At 42.7% G+C, this 9103-nt stretch overlaps 1 pseudogene; it reads right to left on the reverse strand.

The window, feature by feature from the left end:
• On the reverse strand, positions 2438-5161 carry Gm7939 (predicted gene 7939; annotated as a pseudogene).

Consider the following 9103-nt stretch of genomic DNA (forward strand, 5'->3'; position numbering starts at 1 on the left):
TTACGTTTACCTTTCACCATCTGGCAATCTCTGGAGTTAGTTGTTAGTTGTCTTTGTTTAGAGATTGGTCCTCTGGTGATTTTGTTACCCTCTAGCAGCAGACGTGGGAGACTAGCTCTCTCCTCTGATTTTCACTGGTCAGAGCAGTCTCTGCAGGCAAGCTCTCCTCTTTCAGGGAAGGTGCACAGTTATCTGGTGTTTGGACCTCCTCCTGGCTGAAGATGAAGGCCCAAAACAGGATCTTTCCCAGAAGCTGTGTTGCTTTGGCCAGGAAGGTGGCCGGTTGTCTGGAGCCGAAGATGGCACCGCCTCAGAAGCTCTGTGGCTTTTGCCTGTCTCAGAAAATGATGGCCTCTGTATTCCACACCCTCACCTGTGCTGCCTGCCCTCCGTGGAGTCCCGAAACCTAGGTGGCTACCGCAGAGACTGAGGCAGAAACCTTTCGAGACTGATTTTCTGAATGAGGTCACGTTCTGGTCTCTTGGTAACTGAGAGCTCTGCTTACCTGGTTCAGTGTGTCCATCCCTTGACCAAATGGGCATGCACACGTCTCAGATCTTCCGGCTGCCTCTAAAACTAGCATGTGGCCCAAGGTGACACTGAATATTTTTCTTTCCTCATATAAAGACATTTGTGACTTTGGTTTAAAATGAAGTTTACTGGTATGAGGAATGAGGCAGGAGATTTGTAAATTTGACCAAACCTGATCTGAAGAATAAGTGGCCACCAGATAAAAAAAATCTCTGAAGGACTGCACATCCTCTGAAGTAGACAGAATTATCAGCCAGAATAGACTACGAAGTAAGAACCTTTGGAAGTAAATCAGAAATGAAAAACTAAATGAGTTGATCAAAGTCAACCTGAGATATACCTCAGTGGCTCAATGTTTGCTTGGCATGGATGATATCTTGGGACTCTATCTCACATAGTGTGAAAAGAATTTGAAATTTTCAACCTTGATGGCTCAGCTCAGTGACTAATTACCACCATAGCTCAAGTCTAGTTACTGGTGTTTCTCTTTCCACCCTGGGTAAACTAAGGATGTGAGGAATTGCTATAGGTATAGTACTTGGAATATACAATCAAGAGTTTATTTCACATACAGAGAATATTTGGAATAACCTTTACATTTTCATTCTCAATACTTTCTTGTTTTCATTTGTTTGGTGTGTGTGTGTGTGTATGTGTGTTTGAATGTATATGTGTATTGTAGATTCTTTAGAGAGAAACCCAGTATTTAGAACTGTTGAGCAATACTAAGTATCCCATTCACTGTCTTGAAAAGAACTGACAGGCAAATAGACAGAAAGATAGATATTGTTCTAGGATGAAGTCCTAGTATTCTTTCAAATATCCAAGGTGCAGACCTCAAACCAGAGCCCAGAACAAACTGGGCTACTACTCCCGAATTAAGATCAATTCCACATGAAACTTCACACATTCTCTTCACACTGTGGTGGAGGGGAATACCATTGGAGGCACACAAACCTCAGGCAACTGCTACTGGACAATGCCATTTATTCAATTACTTCATTTTTCTGAAATCTTTGTGAAATGGTGTGATTTTTGTCTAAGACATTCTAAATTTTGTGTATATGCAGATTTATTGTACATATTGTGCATATAAATGCCAGGATCCACAGATGTCTGAAGAAATGGGACTAACACCTGAAGCCTGAGTTGCAGCTGCAGGCACCTGATGATAGTTCTGAAAACAAATTCTGCCCTCTTCTAAAGCAACATGTACTATTAAAACATGACTCATTGCCTTTTGGGGCTCGTGAACTTTTGTTTGTTGATTTGTTTGTTTTCCTGAAGAACATGAAAGGAATTTTCTGTGAGCAAACTTCCAGCAGGTTCACAGGTTCCAAGCAACAAGGCCTGTGAAGTTGACGGGCAGACAGAGAGATAGGGTGAGGGGAAGGAAGAAAAAAGAAGTGTGAGAGACATGGAGATTGTGTTTGTGACTTCTTTTTTTACCACGGGCCAACCTAGACATCCATATGTAAACCACCTTAGCTGATAAGTTTATTCACCTACCCAAGATTTTGAATCATGATGTCTGGCATCCATGTGTTCATTTTGACTCTCTCCAGAGGATATTTGCTACAGAATTCTTAAAGTTAGATATTTTATTCTACTCAGACAAGAGGAACGAAATCTAAAAAAGAACCCATGTACTATGTATTCACTTAATATTACAGTGAAGAACAAAAAGTGTACAAGTCCATGACAAAGGATCTAGCTAATCTGTCCTGGCAGAGTCCACTCATACCATCCAAGTTGTCTTTATCACTCCACAAGGCACCTAACCGCACAGTCTGTTCCCCATGTCAAGCTCAGCCTCCAAGGTCCCAATTACTGTTCATCCTTTTCTTTCCAAGCATCTGTACACTGCCTAAAGTCACAGTCTCTGAGCACCCCAGATGAGAGGTATGTCCCAAACCTGTCATTGATTCACATGTAGAAATTCTGTATCCATGTTCACCGCTAGCAAAAGCAAAGTCTGGCTCTCTTGCCATAGACACAACACTCGCCACATTTGTGGCATACACGTGTAGCAAAAGAGAGGCACTTGGGCTGCCTTATTGCCCTCAGTGTATCCATGAGATCCTGAAAAATTGGGCAAATCTTTCTACAGCGACATGACCCAACTCATTATAGCACTCCAGAGGGGCAGGGTATTGTTCCGCATTCATCTTGCTCCAGATGGCTGTGTGCTGTAAAAGGTTCTGCAGGATGGGCATGGAGAAGTCATTGTTGTAGAAGTTGATCTTGGTGAGCTGAGAGCATTGTATGAGGGAAGGTAGGAGTGCATTGAGCTGGTAGTCCTTCATCCTACATCCCTGCAAATTCAGAGTCTCAAGAGTTTTTAACCACTTTCTCTAAGAAACCTCTCAGAGGCCTCACATCCAAAACCTGTAAGACCACACCTTTCATCTCCAGATGTTTTAGCTGAAAGAGACTCTGACAGCAAGAGAACGAATCCAAGTCTGACTGTGAAATTTGGTAGTGAGTGATGGAGAGGGACTCCAAGGGTATCATCAGGCACCTAGAGATAAATGAGACCAGATGGTTAGTTCAGGCAAAAGGTAATGGAGAACATGGAGTGTGGTTTACACAGTCATCAAGTGACCAAGTGACTAAGTTCAGTGTGACCAAATGACCATAGATATTATCTGAGATGCTTCCTTTTGAGATCAGCTTAGTCAAGTCAAACCCACACCTAATCAGCTGGCTTCAGTCTCAAGCAGAAAACCTATTTAGCACCTAAGAAACAAAGAGGAATTTCCATACCAAGAGAGTCCTGACAGGATCTAGGGATATTACATGTGGGCTCATTCAAAGCTGCATTTAATCCCAGCATCTGAACAGTCACTCTTCCTATCCATTACAGTTCCACACAATCCCTCATGTCTCTTTTATTCCACAGTACTGGGGCTCAAAAACCTTTACTCATGGGAAAACAGGGGAAGATAGTAGGCTGTAACCACAGATCTTAGCACAGAGCTCACCTCCTTGCTTTGATGGTCGCCCCCATCTCCTAACTACATCCTCACCTCCCTGTTGGCTGTGATTCTAAGAAGAATTACAGTCCCTTCTGACCTGATCTGAGCTACTCCTTACCTCCCTTCAGTCTTCTGCTTCAGGAGTACTCATTTGAGACTTTGAATCACTACACATAATGTCCATATTCTAAAGAGTCCCTAAAATTGTTTCACGTGACTGACTGGCAGGCATGCTACAGGAATAATCCTTAAAATGGACAAGAAGAAATGCTCTGCTAGGTAACCCAGCTCTCCATCCTTGCTTACCTGAAGACCTGACTCATGTGGTCTGTGAGAAAGTGGACACCACGCATGGAGAGATCCTGGAGACAATTGAATTTGGAGAAGATAGAAATGAACTCCTTGACACACTTGTCTTCTCTGTCTCCTGTCCTATTGGCAATCTTGAAGCTGTTCTCATAGAAGGGTGCCAGGAGAAGTTTGCAAAGATTTCTCATCTGCCAGAAGCAGGGAGCCAAACGGGCCAGATTGAACACATTCCACTCAGTGTTCAGTTCGAATTTCTCGATGTGCTCTGGATGAAAAACATTCAAAATCTCTAAGACAAAGTTCACGTGCATAGCCTAGATCTTTACGTTTATACAGCACAAATGTAGGGAGTCCTTTCTCTGCTGGGCCCACTTCAAGAAGTATGCTTGTGTTTCATCATGGTGGGGACTGAGGCACAGGTCAGCTACCACCTTCAGCTGCCTCCTCTGTGCATATCTGCGACGGAATTTCACTACTGTAGGCTTCTCATCCAAGGGCTCTGAAGAACAGCTACCATCCTCTGCACCAGCCCATATGTCCCAGAAGGCATGGTGCACATTCCTCAGGTCCAGAACCTGAAATTTTCCCTTGCTGGGAGTGAAACATGTCAAATGTCAGCATACATGACAACCCTCAGTCAGCTTTGACTACCTGACTCTAAACACAAGTACACACACATTGGTAAGGTATAATTTCTATTAAACAGAGTGCAATGTGCACACAAGCATGCTACAGAATCTTTCCTTGAGCTGTGTGTGTAGACCTGACCACTTTCATTCCACTAAGGTACTCTTTATTTCTCCTTAGTCCCATTAATAGTGGTTATGGGAAAACCAGGGATAGGCTCATTCTAGAGGCTACTTATAGAAGCTGTAGTCCACTGACAACTGTCCTTAGTCCAAGAAGACGATAACTTCAAGGTTCCTGCACCACTGCCTGATGATCCCATCAGAAGCCATTCTCCCTGACCCCACAATCTCTGCTGTGTACCCAAATGCTCCCTTATACACGACTTGATTATTACTCACCTGATGTGAGATTCTCTTGTCAGTCGCATATCTATTCCATCTAGCACAGCCTGTAAGGTCTCCAGGTTAGGTGACTTCATCAAAGACCCCACAGGGAGACAGGGAAAAGTCCAGGTTGCCACCATTGCCTTAATGAGCTTCTTAAGTCTGCCAGCAAAGGCCTCCTTGAACAGTGCTGGGAAGAGCAGAAAAGGTACCTCATCCAGAGAGGACAAGGCCAAAGCCTCATCTCTCAGCAGAGCCTGTAATGCCAGCTTCTGGAGTGTGGATGGAGTCTGAACATTCATCCTCTTCGGTCTCCAGTCAGAAGGCTCCTTGGGAAGGATTCAGAAAAAAATATACTTTCAAGACAAAGTTTGTAAAACTTCCTCACCATTACATCAACCACTAATCTTCAGAGTTACTACTCTGACAGTGACAGAGAAATCAGTTTACCTCTTCAACCTAAACTGGTGGTGGAAAGACAGACTCCCACAACCGGGGTCTTTCTAAAAACCAAATGAGCACATAATTTTCAAATCAAAATAATACTTTTTGTGTGACCCTTTCTCAAAAACAATCTTAAAAAAAAATTCCAAAATCAAACAAAACCAACCGACTGACCAACCAAACAAACAAACAAACATAAATCCTTGTGATGCAGATCAATATTAATTCACAGGAAGCAGAATGACTTCAGTGCATTTCTACAATTTTTAGGGTTTCCTGTGTATGGGAAGAAGATCATGTACACAGAACAAAGCTATGTGGAAAACATGAAATGCAAAGCCTAAGGCAATACATATGCATAACTCACAAGTATCATTCGAACAATTGGGCACTGAAGATCAAACATACATGGTCTACAGGTCTACAGTGTGAGCCAGGGTGTCTCTCTCTCTTTCTTTCACACATACACACACACACACATACACACACACACACACACACAAAACACACAAATTCAGAGAAGGGGAAACATGGAAACATGAGAGAACAGGTTACTCAGAATGATCTGATTTCCATCTTCCCCGGAGTCACAGGGCCAGTTCTAAGAGAGTTTGAACGAGATACAGAATCCTTGTCTCAAAAAAAATATGAATCATACTAATGAACTCTGCAAGCTATCATGAAAATATATCGATGATGAGGCTAAAAATTCATGTGGAATGAAACTCAAGGTCTTCAACCTGTTCCTCTAAAGGAGTCTAAACTTCTCTATATCAAACTGCATTACCCAAGGAAAACCCAGTTCATACCAGTTGAGCACTGCAGATAGGTCTCAAAGTCCCAGCTCCACCAGATAGTTATCCAGGTTGCTGGTCTCTGAATGTGTTCTCTGGATCGACTGGTGCCTTTATATACCTCTGTGCTAAACCCCTCCCTATTGTAGCCACACCCTCTAATCCACAACTGAAATTGGATGTCCTAGTTTAATCTCCACCACTTAAATTCCAGATTAAAGGTGTGTGGGGAGGGGGGGGCAAAACGGGGGAACATGTAAGGAGATACAGAGACAAATTGTGGAGTAGAGACTAAATAAATGACAATCTAGACACTGGCTCACCTGGTGATCCATCCCATTTACAGTCACCAAACCCAGACATTGATGTGTACATACTTTTTCAGCATGCATTAAGAATGTCACACCTCAGAGTTGGAATGGAGGCTTTGTATACATACCCAATGGTGGGCAAAAGCTTTCTTCACGTCCAGGCTTTGTGCTCAATGGGAGACAATAGATCCCTGATCATGTTATATTGCAATAAGTTTTTTTTCTAGAGATTTTCTGTGATTGACCTGTGTCCCTCTGAGCAGCTTTTCCACGCTGTCCTTGGGGAATTTCATGCACAGTAGAATCTGTTGTTTGGGTGGTATTGTTGCACAAAGGTTCAAGGAGCCCTGTCCTGGTGAGGTTGACCTTCTGTCCCATGCTCATCAGAGTAGAAGGATGGAAAGCCTCAAAGGTTTTCTAGATCTGGTTTGTTTCTTGTTTGTTTGTGGGGGTTTGGGGGGTATTTTTTATATCTGTCTTTGTTTGAGGGTGTCCTCTGGACCTGACTGCAGCTGAGATCCTGTTACTAAGCATTGTTCTTTGTTTGGCCATAAAACTTCTAGCCCCCTTGCTCATCTGGTACCCAGAGCTTTTATTCTGGTAGCTTGGTGCTCTCTACCACCTATTCAGATGTAGCAGCTGCTTCAACAACTGTGCCTATAGTATTTAGCCATTCACTTCTTCCTAGCACACACAATTCCTTTCTTTTTTCACCTCTGAGCCACACCAGTATGACCTGGGAAGGAACATTGTGAGGGTCAGACCAACACCTGTTTGCTGCCCAAAGCTATGAGCAAACATTTTCTTCCTTGACTGACAATTGAATTTAACAGGCAAAAGCCAGAGACTACAGACTCAAAATCCAAAGGAACTGATGATCTTGGCCTCTCCCATTGATTTTCTCCAGAAATGTGGCTGTCACAGAACAATAGTCACATCTAGCCTTGATCCTCAACCTTTGCATATCTTGAAAATCTCTACCAGATGTGCCTAGAGAGTAACCTCAGGGGTCATTCCAGAATCACTTCTTCCGGGGGGACAGCATCAATGACACTGGTTCCTATGAAAGTACAGAATATAGATCAGTTTCCTTCCAGTCCAGTGTACACCATGAAAAGGCTTGCTAGCTACAAGTTTGGGAAGAACTTCTCTTGAGGCACTTTCCTCAAGATTGTGTCTGATTCAAGGAGCCACTTTGCCTTCTCCATGTTGGGGGCTCTCTCATGATCAAGAGTTCTATAGCTCACAATTTTCAAGCTTCTAAAACTGAACTATCTCACTTATCAAGTCTGGATACTGAGATCCTTTCCTGTAATGAACCCCCATGCTATTCGTTATGGCTGCCTAGGTGAAATAGTCCCCATCTATAACCCTGTCTACATGCAAATTAAAGAAGATACTATCTCTGCCTCTTTGTGAAGTATGAGCCTTCAGCCTGTCTAGTTCCTATCTCGGTGGCATTATCTGTAGACAATGTGCTAAGCTGGCACTCCTTCATGTTAATCAGATATGGGATAAAGAGATGGTTTAGGAGTTAGAAGCATGGGGGGAAAAAGACACAGGAGCTGACAAACAGAAGCTGGGATATGAACCTAAGGTATCTGTTAGAGAAGCCAGTGCTCTAAATACTCAGTCATATCTCCCTCCCCTTTTCTTTGCTTCTCCCTTACTGAAAATATTTTTTTCATACAATGTGTTATGATTATGGTTTCAACTCCCCCAAGTCCTCTGAGGTCATTCCCACATTATTTTCCATCTCAATCCACACCCTTTATATCTCTCCTGAGAAAAGAAACAGGCACTTAAAGAATCCAGAAACATGTGTGGCAGAACACAAGTGTACTGCCAGGACAGGGAAGGAAGAGGCAGGACCACCTCCAGCCTGGCCTAGCAAGTGAGTTACAGAACAGTTTAACATACAATGAGACCCTGCTTGAAAAACAAACAGAGAAATGAACAAATAAACAAAAAGAGCAACAGAAAATCAAAAGAAAAGAAAAACACACAACTTGGAACAGGACAAAATAAATAAACCTACAGGAAAAAGAGAGCCAATCCCACCCCATCAAAAAAATAAAGTAGAATCACCAACAACAACAGCAATAACAAATCCCAAAGAAATAGAGAATACATTCAAAGACACAGAAATCCCAGAAAAACAGAAAAATGGTAGCTGTAATAGACAATCAAAGAATTTATAATCTAAAAGCAGAACAATATAAATAAACAAAAGTGTATAACACAACTTTCTAACACTCAGATATGCTAAATTGTCTTTGACTTTGTTTTGTTTTCCTACCTACAACTGGTTAATTAGTCTTCTTTTAAGCGTAGGATTTGCTAATATCCAGTTATCAGTGAGTACATATCTTTTGAGTTCTTTTGTGATTGTGTTACCTCACTCAGGATGATGCCTCCAGGTCCAACTATTTGCCTAGGAATTCTGGGCCCCTAAGGGAGGAGCTAGAGAAAGTATCCAAGGAGCTAAAGAGATCTGCAACCCTGTAGGTGCAACATTATGAACTAACCAGTACCCCAGAGCTCTTGACTCTAGCTGCATATGTATCAAAAGCTGGCCTAGTCGGCCATCACTGGAAAGAGAGGCCCATTGCACAGGCAAACTTTATATGCCCCAGTACAGGGGAACGCCAGGGCAAAAAAATGGGAATGGGTGGGTAGCGGATTAGGGGAGAGGGGGTGGGGGACTTTTGGGATAGCATTGG

This window comes from Mus musculus, chromosome 5 (assembly GCF_000001635.26).
Source record: "Mus musculus strain C57BL/6J chromosome 5, GRCm38.p6 C57BL/6J".
Lineage (NCBI taxonomy): Eukaryota > Metazoa > Chordata > Mammalia > Rodentia > Muridae > Mus > Mus musculus.